This window comes from Bubalus kerabau, chromosome 5 (genome assembly GCF_029407905.1).
Source record: "Bubalus kerabau isolate K-KA32 ecotype Philippines breed swamp buffalo chromosome 5, PCC_UOA_SB_1v2, whole genome shotgun sequence".
In the NCBI taxonomy this organism is placed as follows: domain Eukaryota; kingdom Metazoa; phylum Chordata; class Mammalia; order Artiodactyla; family Bovidae; genus Bubalus; species Bubalus kerabau.
In genome coordinates this window covers 37,724,795-37,739,604 of record NC_073628.1, presented here as the reverse complement: position 1 = coordinate 37,739,604, position 14,810 = coordinate 37,724,795, and positions in this window count along the sequence as shown.

The following is a 14,810-nucleotide window of genomic DNA, read 5'->3' as shown; positions in this document are numbered from 1 at the left end:
GTGCAGGTAATCGTGTTATATGTAATAAAGTGGATAGCTATGAACTATATAATCTACCATATTTCCAAAAGCATAACTAAATCTGAGCATTTCTGGCTGGATTTTGAAACCCCTGAAATCTGGATACACCCTATCAACTCACTGGTAGTTACTGTCTAAAGTAATCCATCTGCTCAGCCCACCCTACATTGTTATCTACCACTTACTGTTCATGCTGTGGCCTCCACCTTGGATATTTTCTTCCTTTTCCCCTACTTCAGTACATTTCAGGGACTTTCTAGTGGCTCAGAATGTAAAGAATCTGCCTGCAATGTAGTAAACCTGGGTTCAATCTCTGGGTGGGGAAGATGCCCTGGATAAGAGAATGGCTACCTACTCCAGTATTCTTGCCTGGAGAATTTTGTGGACAGAGGAGCCTGGCAGGCTACAGTCCATGGGGTCTCAAAGAGTTGGACATAACTGAGCGACTTTCACTTTTAATACATTTCACATAATCCTTCTTAATATCCTGTTCAGTCACATTGTAAGATGTGAATGGGCTTTAAAAATGGACTATGGGAGAAGTGATGTTTTTCACCACCAAGTCAGGCCATAAGATACACTGAATGATGTCATGTTAAAAATTGCAATGTCATAAGACAAAAGGAGCCTGGATCCTTGAGGACCAAATTGGATAAAGGCAGCCAGGGAGAGCAGCCTGACCCTAACAAAGTGCACTCGCCATCCACACACACATGCACACAACACGTGCGTGCACACACACACACAATGAGGCAGGCTAAAATGCCCATGAGAAAAAATAACATTCTAAAAATAATTTATTAAACCTGAAGTGTAAAGAAAAGAAATAACACAGAAAAGAAGAAGCAAGTAGAAATATTATAGACTAAAACCAAACAGAGTAATAATTATATTGATACATGACACAGATGATCATGCTAGATAAAAAATATCAGGAGCCAACTATATGCAATTTACATGAGAGGTATGTTAAATCTATAGATACGCATAGTGTGAAAGTAATACAAAGATACAAAATGATATATCATGCAAATACTAAACACATATAAGCCAATATAGCTATACTATATGAGGCAAAGTAGACTGGGATGCATGGACTATTACCAGAGATAGAGGGTTGTTTTATAATGTTAAATGTCATTATATCAACTTGCAGCTTTGATGTAACTGCATAATATTAAATGTCAACTTATCACACCATAATAATCCTGAATAAATCTGGATCTGTAACAAAATAGTGTATTTTTTGTTGTTGTTCAGTCACCAACTCATGCCTGACTCTTCGCAACCCCATTGCAACCCCTTTGCGAGCCTGACTACAGCATGCCAGGCTTCTCTGTCGCATACCATCTCCCAGAGCTTGCACAAGTTCATGTCCAGTGATTGGTGATGCCAGCCAACCATCTCACCCTCGGTCGCCCTCTTCTCCTTCTGCCTTCAATCTTTCCCAGTATAAGAGTCTTTTCCAGTGAGTCAGGTCTTTGCATCAAGTGGCCAAAGTATTGCAGTTTCAGCTTCAGGATCAGTATATCCAATGAGTATTCAGAGTTGACTTCCTTCAAGATTGACTGGTTTGATCTCCTTGATCAAACTCAGGGGACACTCAAGAGTCTTCTCCAATACCAAAGTTCAAAAGCATCAGTTCTTTGGTGCTCTGCCTTCTTTATTGTCCGGCTCTCACAACCACACGTGACTACTGGAGAGACTATAGCCTTGACTATACTGACCTTTGTTGGCAAAGTGATCTTTGCTTTTTAACACACTGTCTAGGTTTGTCATAGCTTTCCTGCCAAGAAGCAATTATCTTCTAATTTCAGGGCTGCAGTCACCATGTACAGTGATTTTAGAGCCCAAGGGAAGAGGGAATCTGTCACTGCTTCCACCTTTTCTCCTTCTATTTGCCATGAAATGATGGGACCAGATGCCACAATCTTAGTTTTTTTTAATATTGAATTGTAAGCCAGCTTTTTCACTCTCCTCTTTTACCCTCATCAAGAGGCTCTTTAGTTCCTCTTCACTTTCTCCCATTAGAGTGGTACCATCCACATAACTGAGGTTTAAAATTGTATACACATTTTATATACCCATTTTATACACATTTCCAACCAAAAACAGATGGAATCAAAAGGAGAAAGAAATGAACAAATTCAGTGAGTTTAGCTTTGTTCTCAAGTGATGATAGAACAAACAGATAAGCTTATTGTTATAGCCTCAGGCACTTAGTTTTACTCCAAAGCACAGGGAGAAAAAAAGGTGGTGAGGAATCTACATTTACTAGAAGTTGAGCATACCACTGCCATTTACATTCAGCTGGTTAGCATTTAATCACATGGGCACACCTAGCTGCAAGAGGATCTTGTTCTCTGTTGCAGACGGCTCAGCATATATGCATGATATAGATATAAATATTTTTACATATGGACTTCCCTGGTGGTTCAGTGGTAAAGAATCCACCTGCAATGCAGGAGATGCAGGAGATATGGGTTCAGTCCTGGAGTTGGTAAGATTCCCTGGAGAAGGAGATGTATTCCACTCCAGTATTCCTGCCTGCAAAGTCCCAAGGACAGAGGAGACTGGTGGACTACAGTCAATGGGATCACACAGAGTTAGACATGACTGAGCAACTAAGCGTACCTGCACATAGATATAGATGCATACAAAGATATAGATATGTGTATGTACGCCCATTAGTGTGTGTGCGTTGTGTGCATATAACCAGAGAAGAAGGCAAGACAGGTGCCAGTTCATTGTCTCTACCACAAGAGTGATCCACTCATTATGTAGTTTGTATTTGAAAAAATATATATGTGCTCACTTACAAAACAAAAATGCTAAATTTAATAGACTAAAGCTAAGTTTGTCCTCTAGGTAAAGATAATATGCAACTTCCTGAGCAAAAAAAAAAAATCTTAGTCTATTTTCATTAATGAGCATAGCTTCAAAGATACTAAATAAAATACAAATTGCAACAGTGTTCAAAATAATGATATTACAATGTTTATCCTAGGAATATAAGAATGGCATATTTAATGGACTATAAGAATGGTGTTATAGTTAGTAAAAAAAAAAACAAAACAAATGAGAACATGAGATGAAAAGAAAAATGTATAATTTTCAGATAATAATATACACAGTGGATGCAAGTAAATACAAGAACATCTAAAAAGTTTACGAATGAGACAGTTCATCAAGATAACTTAAACAAAGGATCTCCGTGGTGGTCTCTGCTTCCCCTGCAGGGGGCACAGGTTTGATCCTTGGTGGGGAAGGTCTCCATACTGTAGCAAAAAAAAAAAAAAAAAAGAAAGATTGCTTAAGACCACAATAAAATTTTAGTAAGCTTCCTATAAGAGTTAATTAGAGAGATAAAATTACAAATGCATAAAATATAAAGTGCAAAGAAATTAAGAAATATGCATGACATTTTAAAAAATTCTTAAAAATATTTTAAAGACTATAAAAGAAAGCTGGAATAAGTGCAATTATATATAACAGCTGGAGAACTCAAAATAATGAGGATATCCAGATAATCAAAATTTAATTCAATTTAATCAATTTCAATGAAAATTCTCAACAGGGTATTTAGTAAGCCATAATATATTTCTAAATGGTATATGAAAGAGAAAGTGTCCTAGAATAGCAAAGACACTTTTGACATTATTTCAACAGATACCAATTTTTCTTACAAAGCTATAAGCAATGCAAACAAAATTGGCCCAGGGAGAAACACATAGAAAAAGACCAAAAAGTTCAGCAACATACCCACTGCATATGTGAACTTGATATCTATTATAAATTGCTTTACAATCAACAGCAACAGATTGGATGATTCCACAAATTAGGTTGGGAAAATTCATTTTTCATTTCATAAATATTGTACACCACTTTCTCATAAAACTTGTATTATTATTTTTAAGGAAAAGCATAGGTAATGAGTTTAGAATGTCTGAGATGTAAACAGTTACTTAAACAAGGCAGTTTAATAAAACATAAATCACAAAGGATAAGATTGACAATTCCAAGTACCTCAAAATACAATATTTAAAGCAAAACAAAAAGATAGCAATGAAAATAGTATTTTTAGAAAAGGAAGAACTGATTCCAGAATTATATTTGCAATCTATAGGAGACTTTTCAAAACCCTATAAAATATTTTAAAATTAACAGCTGAATAAAAATAAGGACCGAGTGTAGGAACATGTAATGCATGAAAGAAGCAATCTTATTTCCCTAAAAATAAAATCAGCCACACTGGATAACTAGGAAATGCAAGGAGAGTGATCAAGTGTGCCATGCTATAGAAAGCTTTTAAAAGAAAAGGACTGAGCATTGGCCTTTGATCTATAATAATTAATTATTGGGAATCTTGATAGGAGTAGAATTGGGCACAAGTGTTATGGGTAAAAATCTGGTTGGTGTAAGTTCAAGAGAAAATTAAAGGAGAAGAAAAAAGAAACAAGATTATTTGTTAAAAGAGAACGAGTTAGTAGGACAGTGGATGAAGAAAAATGTGAGCTCGAGACCGCTTTGTAACTTTGTTTTTTAAATTATAGTATGTTTGTATTAATACAAGAAATGATTAAATAGAAAGAGAACATGTAACAAGCAGGAGAGAAAGAATTGCTTGTGTGGTGTCCTAGGTTGGAGCTGAATGTCTGTGGAAAGGTGGCTTTAGAAAGAAAGGCACTGGATTTATTTCCCAGGAAAGGAGGTAGAGACGATACTGTGGTATATATGGAAGCATGTGGGCAGATTTTATAATAGGGTTGTGTGGGAATTCTCTTTGTAATTGCTTTCATTTTCTCAGGGAAATAGGAAGAATCATCATTAGCTGAGAATTAAGTTATTCAAAGTTTAGGAAAAGACAGGAAAGTTCTAAAGAGTCATAGAATAGCAAGGGAGAGTGAATGGAATAGGAACACTAACAGGATTGTGAGCTTGAAATAATTGTTTACTTGAAGTCATAAATTTACATTTTTCAACTTATATTGAAAACTTATATTACATTTTTCAACTTCAGTTCAGTCTCTCAGTTGTGTCCAACTCTTTGTGACCTCATGACCGCAGCATGCCAGGCTTCCCTGTCCATCACCAACTCCCAGAGCTTGCTCAAACTCATGTCCATCAAGTCGGTGATGCTATCCAACTGTCTCATCCTCCGTCGTACCCTTCTTCTCCTACCTTCAATCTTTCTCAAATTCAGGGTCTTTTCCAATGAGTCAGTTCTTTGCATGAGGTGGTCAAAGTATTGGAGTTTCAGCTTCAGCATCAGTCCTTCCAATGAATACTTAGGACTGATTTCTTTTAGGATTGACAGGTTTGGTCTTCTTGCAGTCCAAGTGACTCTCAGGAGTCTTCCCAAAAACAAGTTCAAAAGCATCAATTCTTTGGTGCTCAGCTTTCTTTATAGTCAAACTTTCAATCCATACATGACCACTGGAAAAACCATAGCTTTAACTAGACAGACCTTTGTCAGCAAAGTAATGTCTCTGTTTTTTAATATGCTGTCTAGGTTTGTCATAGCTTTTCTTCCAAGGAGCAAGCATCTTTTAATTTCATGGCTGCAGTCACCACATGCACTGATTTTGGAGCCCAAGAAAATAGTCTATTACTGTTTCCATTGTTTCCCCATCTATTTGCTATGAAGTGATGGGACCAGATGCCATGATCTTAGTCTTCTGAATGTTGAGTTTTCAGCCAGATTTTTCACTTTCCTCTTTCACTTTCATCAAGAGGTTCCTCAATTCCTCTTTGCTTTCTGCCATAAGGGTGGTGTCATCTGCATATCTGAGGTTATTGCTATTTCTCCAAGTAATCTTGATTCCAGCTTGTGCTTCATCCAGCCCAGTATTTTGCATGATGTACTCTGCATAGAAGTTAAATAAGCAGAGTGACAATATACAGCCTTGACCTTCTCCTTTCCCGGTTTGGAACCAGTCCACTGTTCCATGTCTGGTTCTAACTGTTGCTTCTTGACCTGCATACAGATTTCTTAGGAGGAAGGTAAGGTGGTATGGTAGTCCCATCTGTTTAAGAACTTTCCACAGTTTTTTGTAATCCACACATTCAAAGGCTTTGGCGTAGTCGATAAAGCAGAAGTAGATGTTTTTCTGAACTCTCTTGCTTTTTTGATGATCCAACGGATTTTGGCAATTTGATCTGTGGTTCCTCTACCTTTTCTAAATCCAGCTTGAATATCCAGAAGTTTTCAGTTCATGTACTCTTGAAGCCTGGCTTGGAGAATTTTGAGTATTACTTTGCTAGCATGTATATTGAATTATAGTAATAATAAACTGAGAGCAAGTATACAATCTAAAACCATTTCATCAGTGCAGATATTTGCAGAGAATAGAGCGAGGGATGGACAGAACAAATGCTGAGGTTATGACAGACTAGTGCAATTAAGTAGAAGAAGGGGAAGGAGGTTGAGCATGGATTCAACTGTGTGCTGGCGCTGCTGGTTGGTGAACTGTAGCTGTGTAAGGGGAAATGACAGAATGAGGAGGGTGAGAGTCCCTGACAAAGTAAATGAGCTAAAGAACATTTGTCAATAAGAATAGGGCTCAAAACCACAGTTGAGTGAGGAAAAGGGTTGTGGTATTATGTTTTGGCATCTTGAGAGGGCTAATACAGAGGCAATAAAATCCCTTTTGCTCATGAGCATGCTAAAGCATTTCTATTACTGGCATAAAAATGCTTTATAAGTAATAGCTATGACTTTAAATGACCTGATGCCATAAATTAGAATGCTTGAGTGATGAGTACATGGACGTTGGCAACAGTGTCGTAAAATCTTGAAAACCTTGAAATACTTAATGAAAGAATAAAAGATGTAACTCATTTTGGCAGAATATAAATTTGACACAGACAAGATTAAGACACGATGACAAGCTGGAAGCTGATTTCACTAACGCTTATGAGCTGTGATTGAGATTCAGCTAGAAAAGTGGCAGAAGACAATGAGAAGAAAGTCATCCAAGGAATACTTTGGGTATAAAAATGACAAGGAGAGGAAGGAGGGGAGGCTGATACCCAGGTTGCAGATCCCTGTGTAGACAGTGGTGTCATTAATTGAAGTAGGTCCTCTTCACAGCAGATTTCTTCAAGGAAGATGATGCCTTCTGCTCTTACATATGTCCATTTCAAACTCACAATTAAGAATGAGCAGAAGGAATTCCCCTTGAACACCCTGTGATTGTGGTTTTACTATTAACTTTGAACTACCACGAGTGCAGATTATAGAACACACGAGTGATATGTTCACAAATTGGACAGAAGCTTGTGGTTAAGAGAGATGAGCGCTCATGACAAGTTTTAGAGGATGGCAAGATGTATAAGGAGATGAACCTGTAGGCAGTCCATAAGGGTGATGATATTCTCAGTATAGTTGTGAGCCATTACAGTTCCTGCTGTAGAAGTGATGTTTAGTCTAAATTTGTCAGGTAAGTTTTCCAAGATCACAGCAAAAGACAGTCTTTGAGTCACTTCCACTGCATGAAATAGATGAACGGACTAGTGGAAACAACTGCCCAGTGTCTGCATGTAGGTGCTAAGTCGCTCAGTCGTGTCCCACTCTTTGTGACCCCATGGACTGGAGCCGGCTAGGCTCCTCTGGACTGTCCAGGGGATTCTCCAGACAAGAATAGTGGAGTGGGTTGCCATGCCCTCCTCCAAGGGATCTTCCTGACCTAGGGATTGAACCCAGGTCCCTGATCTCTCCAGCATTACCAGGTGAGTTCTTTACCATTAGCTCCACCTGGGAAGCCCAATGTGGACCTAATGTTTATTTTTTTAATGAAAAACAGATAACAGCAGACTTTATGTTTCCCTAAATGTGTTTTTAAGTTTATAATAGTTACTGGAAATTTTTTAAGATTGCAAAAGTAACTATAAGTATTTGCTTGGCCATGCCAGTTTTTAGAATGAGCCATTGCATATGGGAGGAGCAAGGGATAAAAAATGAGTTCAGAGGAGTGAAGATGCAGTGGAAGGAAAGCCATCAGAAAAGGATTTTCCTGTGCTTTGGCAAAAGTTACTTCTCAGTATATAATTTGAATGAATTCAGCATCTGCTTTGGACAAATTGAGAAGAAAGACATCATCTTAAAAGATAGAAAGGTAATGATACCTCTGTGTATTAATCTCCATAAACCTTCTTTAATTTTGGGTTTCCCTGGAAGTTCAGCTGGTAAAGAATCTGCCTGCAATGCAGGAGACCCCAGTTCAATTCCTGTCTGTAATTTTAATGTTTTAAATATTTAGGCAAGAACATGAACACATGCATTATAAATACCTATTAGTGAAGAAAAGTTTCTTTTTTTCCCCTTGGAAATTCAGTATGTTGCTATATTGGTTATATTATCATCAACTAAGTCATAAACTATTAATTTAATTTATAATTTATCTTATTAAATTACCTAGACTCTTGAGTCTTTAAGAAAATACAAATTTTACCATCTTTTATATTACTTTTTAAACCATAATTAAAGGCATGACAGCCCAATTTGGCCATCATAAGTTATTAGTCTGGCATAAAAATTACTACATGGTTACTTCATTATTAAAGTGAAATTAAAGATAATAAATATCATTTACAAACTGAATGTTTTAGTGATGAGAACATTTATTGGTTCTTTCTCCTCTGTATTATATCAGACTCTATAAAAGTCTAAAATGTGCACCACACCCATCAGGAATTTTTAATATAATTTCTAAGCTTCATGATTTTATTTTTTATGTTGTTCCTAGAGTTGATTAAGTTGATAATTAAAATTAAATATTTATACACATATTTATTTAATGGAATCCACATCCCCTGGATTGTTCTCTTCCCTGGGAGCAAGACTGACTTGATATATAAGCAGAAGAGACAGCCACAGACTGCAAGAGCTTCAATGATGTCAAAAATTATTCAGCATTTCCTTCCCTCAAGCACCCAACTGAAATGCTCAAATAGTAATATCACCAATTTATTTTCTTTTAAAACAAACTTCACACATATATTAGCTTACTTGAACCCTCAAAATTACACTGTGACATACTGGGAAGGGAAAGGATTAAATGCAAGCAAAGTTCATAAGCCAGAGAGTCAGGGTTCTAATCTAACTAGCAAAAAATATTGAAACCAGGATACAAACCTTCATCTTATGCCTGATTCTGTTTGTTTCATTTGACGTATACTGAACATTTTTCAGAGGAACTCATAATGATTCATGACTTTGTTATATAAAAACCTGTACAACTAGCTGAAAAAAAACACACTTTAAGTGAGTTAAAAGCCTTAATATAAATGCTTAGCAATAAAGGGAGTGTTTAGTTAGGTAAACAGCTCATCTTGCTAGAAATGAACCATACTAATCAAATTAACAGGGAAATTGAAATCACACATGTTTAATCAGAAGATATTTTTAAGAAAAATATTCAGCTCTGTTTAGATTGTGTTGAATATGCTACATGGATATATTCCTGAGAGAATTGTCTATTGGTAAAACTTTAAAAAGCAGTTGGTAATATTTGTGTATTTACAGCATCTTCAAATATACCCTGAACAAATAATTCAAAAGTAAGGAAAGTCCATGTTCATGAGCGTGTAGTGCTAGTGACAATGGTTAGATAGTGGAAGTAGTAACAGCGTTCAAAAATGGAGACAGAGTAAATTAAATTATTTGTAGTCTATGATACAATATGCTTTTATTTAAATGGTAACTGTAGATACTGTGAGGCAGCATAGAAGTGTTTATGGAGATGTGCATGTTTATTAGGATTGCCACATTTCAACATTATATTCAAGAATACTGTTCAAATGTGAAAATAAAATAGTATTTCTGTCATGGTGGTTGAGTTGCTAAGTCATGTCCAACCCTTTACTACCCCTTTGTAACCTGCCAGGCTCCTCTGTCCATGGGATTTTCCAGGCAAGAATACTGGAGTAGGTGGCAATTTCCTTCTCCAGAGGCTCTTCCCAACACAGGAATCGAACCCAGACCTCCTGTATTGCAGACAGATTCTTTACTGACTGAGCTACAAGGGAAGCCAGTATTTCTGTTAGTGGGGTTATATATTTTTCCCCTATTTTTCCAACAGCTACATATTATAAAATGTTTAAAAGGAAGGTCAATAGATTGGCCTGAAACCAGAGTTTCCTTGTTTCAATTTCAATGTCAAAACATCATGCAATTTGGACACTCCTGCCTCATATAAGGGCTTTCCAGGTGTCTCAGTTGTAAAGAATCCACCTGTCAATGCAGGAGATGCAGATTTGATCCTTGGGTAGAAAGAGCCCCTGCAGGAGGAAATGGCAACCCATTCCAGAGAGTCAGACACAGCTGAGTAACTGGGCAAGCCTGCAATGCATGCCTCCTACACATTTCCCTGGTTCATCTGGCATGTTCCATTCCTCCCGCCACCACCCTGAAGCAAGCCACTACCATCTTTTTCTTTGATTATCATAACAACCTCCAGGATAGGCAGCTGTTCCCTCCCTTTACAGGGTCAATTCTAACCTTTTCCCCCTTTGTATTCTGCTTTCCTACAACAGAGAAATTGTTTTTCATTCTCAACTGGATCATGCTTTTTTCAGCTCTGAGCACTTTTCCTATGTCTCCTCTTTTCCAGAGTCTCCTCTTTTTCCTGTCACTGCTAACACTTCAGAGCTCACTTAAACATCGACTGCTCTTTCCAAAGTCCCTTTGTTGGCTCCTCTTCTTTCCAATTTTAAATTTTGAAGTGTTTGAAGATTCAATTTTTGGTTCTTTTCAATCTTTCCTCTCTTTTTAGCCAATTTCCCCCCTCCCCCCAATTTTATAGTTTTCACTTTTATCTAAATTTTAACGACCCCCAAATTATCTCCAGACCCAATTTCTCACTAAAGCCACAGACTTAGCATATCACTGCCTCCTTAACATAGAAATATATAATAGGCTTCGTTACTTTTTCATGTTCAAAAAGAACTCGTGATTACCTGCCCATCATCACTATGCCACTTTCATCTATCTCTATAGGTGGCATCTTGGTTTGCCCAGTTGCTCATTCCAAAAACCTAGGAGACATCCTTGTATCTTTGCTTTCCCTCACAACCAATGGTGAATCTATCAACAAATCTGTTTTGTGTTCTAACTTCAAAACATACCCTGATTCGGTCAGTTCTTGCCAGATCCACTGTCATCACTCTATTCCAAGCCATTAACATTTTTCCCTTGTCTAATGCAGTAGCCTTGTAAATCGTCACTTCCCCTCTTGTGTGCTCCCTATGTAGTCTCCATGTTACTGAGGGGCTTATTTTTTCTTTTCCACTAATCAATTTTATTCTGTAGGGGGTGTTTACCATTTTTGTTTCAAATATGTTCATTGTATCAACATTATTGGGAAATAAGGAAGAATACATGATTAGGTATCAGGAAGAGATATCAGTAACTCTTACTGGTTATTTTATAACTGATTAAAAAATGCAATTTCCTATGCTGCCTTTAGACTGCCTTTCCAGTTCATAACAAAATTGAGTAGAAGGGGCAGAGTTCCCCACACATGCAAAGCACCCCAGCTATCAACATCAAAACCACAGCAGTGCATTTGTTACATTTGTAACTGAGAGACCTCTTTTAAAAAGGTAAATTTGATCACTTTACTCACCAGGTTCAAACCTGTTAATGACTTCCCATCACACTTGGATCAAAATCAGGATCTCATTTTTGGACCAGTTATCTCCCTGATCTCACCTCATGCCACTCCCTCTCAGGCCACAGTGATCCAGGGATAAGGCTCTTGCTATTCCTAGCACCCACCAAGCCCTTGTCTGTTGCAAAAGCGTTTATATCTGATGTGTTCTCTGCCCGGAATTCTATCTCCCTAGATTCTCACAGGTCTCACTCCTTCATGTCATTCTAGTCTCTATTAAAGTTTGGGATGGGGAACACATATATACCTGTGGCGGATTCATGTTGATGTGTGGCAAAACCAATATAATATTGTAAAGTAATTAACCTCCAATTAAAATAAATAAATTTATATTTTAAAAAATTAAAGAAAATACCACTTCCTCAGATTCTCCTTGTGTCAGCTCTCTTAGAAAAAGGATCTTAGTCCCATGTCGTTATACTTTATTTTCTTCATAGAATCAATATGCACAGCTCTTGAAGGCAGCTTTTTGGTTTTGTTCATTGATAAATCTCAAGCACTCACTAGTGCCCCTAGCATATAGAAGGTGCTCGACAAATATGTCAAAAGTGAAGAAGTTTTATAATTATAAATTACATTACTTATTTGTATAATAATTGCTTAACTGCTTCATGAGAATGCAGGCTCTATCTTGTTCACATGTGTATTCCTGGTGCCTGGAACAATAGTCAGCATATAGTAGTCTCTCAAAAAATAGTTCTTAAAATAAGGAATAAAAAAACCTTTATTGGTAAATTCCTTTAATCCTAAAATTAAAGGTATTTTAGCTTCACCTCTTTATACTGCTACTGCTACTGCTAAGTCACTTCTGTCGTGTCCGACTCTGTGCGACCCCATAGACGGTAGCCCACCAGGCTCTGCTATCCCTGGGATTCTCCAGGCAAGAACACTGGAGTGGGTTGCCATTTCCTTCTCCAATGCATGAAAGTGAAAAGTGAAAGTGAAGTCGCTCAGCTGTGCCCGACCCTCAGTGACCCCATGGACTGCAGCCTTCCAGGCTCCTCCGTCCATGGGATTTTCCAGGCAAGAGTACTGGAGTGGGGTGCCATTGCCTTCTCCGAACCTCTTTATATTGACATATAATTAAACCTTTTTAAACTAGATATCAGCTTTAAAATCTATATTGATAATACATTGGGAAAAACTGAGGAAAAATATGTTGAGGTTTTTGACTGCTTTCTACTTCTCATGCAAAGACATACTGAAAGAGACTTTGAACTCTAAATAGCTTCTCCATACCATATTTGCCAATTGTCTTTGATTATATCATATGCCATTCATTTTTTAAATTTAGACTTATCACAGTTCCTTATCAGAAAATAACTTACTATTTATTATAACTGAGAGATTTTATGATTTATTAAAACTGGGAGACTTCAAAATGCTGAATTGTAAAATTGAAGTTATAAGAAGTTTCAACAAGTCAAAGTAATGAAACTTAACATTTCTGAGCTTCCCTATTTCAAGTGTTTGCCACTATTTTCAAATCCAGTGATCTGTTTGAATCATTGGTGACCTATATACTTAACTTTTTAAACCTTTAAAAATAAATTTTTATTGTGAGTGTCCATTGACTATAGCATACTAAATAATAGTTTTTATATATGTATAAATTATAATTAATGAGTACACTTTGTCTTTTATAAAAGTAAAATTATATATCAGTTCAGTTCTGTCACTCAGCTGCGTCCAACTCTTTGCACCCCCACGTACTGCAGCACGCTAGGCTTCCCTGTCCATCACCATCCTGGAGCTTACTCAGACTCATGTCCATCGAGTTGGTGACGCCATGCAACCATCTCATCCTCTGTCATCCCCTTCTCCTCCTGCCTTCAATCTTTCCCAATACAGGGTCTTTTCAAATGAGTCAGTTCGCATCAGGTGGACCAAGTATTGGAGTTTTAGCTTCAGCATCAGTCCTTCCAATGAATATTCAGAACTGATTTCTTTTAGGATGGACTGGGTGGGTCTCCTTGCAGTCCAAGGGACTCTCAGGAGTTTTCTCCAACACCACAGTTCAAAAGCACCAATTCTTCAGCACTCAGCTTTCTTTATAGTCTAATTCTCACATCCATACATAACTACTGGAAAAATCATAGCTTTGACTAGGCGGACCTTTGTCGGCAAAGTAATGTCTTTGCTTTTTAATAAGCTGACTAGGTTGGTCATAACTTTTCTTCTGAGGAGCAAGCAACTTTTAATTTCATGGCTGCAGTCACCATCTACACTGATTTTGGAGGGCAAAAAAATAGTCTGTCACTGTTTCCATTGTTTTTTTTTTTTTTTTTTTAAATTTTATTTTATTTTTAAACTTTACATAACTGTATTAGTTTTGCCAAATATCAAAATGAATCCACCACAGGTATACATGTGTTCCCCATCCTGAACCCTCCTCCCTCCTCCCTCCCCATTCCATCCCTCTGGGTTGTCCCAGTGCACCAGCCCCAAGCATCCAGTATCATGCATCGAACCTGGACTGGCAACTCATTTCATACATGATATTTTACATGTTTCAATGCCATTCTCCCAAATCTTCCCACCCTCTCCCTCTCCCACAGATTCCATAAGACTGTTCTATACATCAGTGTCTCTTTTGCTGTCTCGTACACAGGGTTATTGTTACCATCTTTCTAAATTCCATATATATGCGTTAGTATACTGTATTGGTGTTTTTCATTGTTTCCCCATCTATTTGCCATGAAGTGCTGAGACCAGATGCCATGAACTTAGTTTTCTGAATGTTGAGTTTTAAGACAACTTTTTCACTCTCCTCTTTTATTTTCATCAAGAGGCTTTTTAGTTCTTCTTCACTTTCTGCTATAAGGGTGCTATATTCTGCATATATGAACTTATTGATATTTCTCCCGGCAGTCTTGATTCCAGCTTGTGCTTCATCCAGCCCAGCATTTAGCATGATGTACTCTGTATATATGTTAAATAATCAAGGTGACAATATACAGCCTTGACGTACTCCTTTCCCAATTTGGAACCAGTCTGTTGTTCCATGCCCAGTTCTAACTGTTGCTTCCTGACCTGCATACAGATTCCTCAAGAGGCAGGTCAGGTGGTCTGGTATTCCCATCTGTTTAAGAACTTTCCACAGTTTGTTGTGATCCA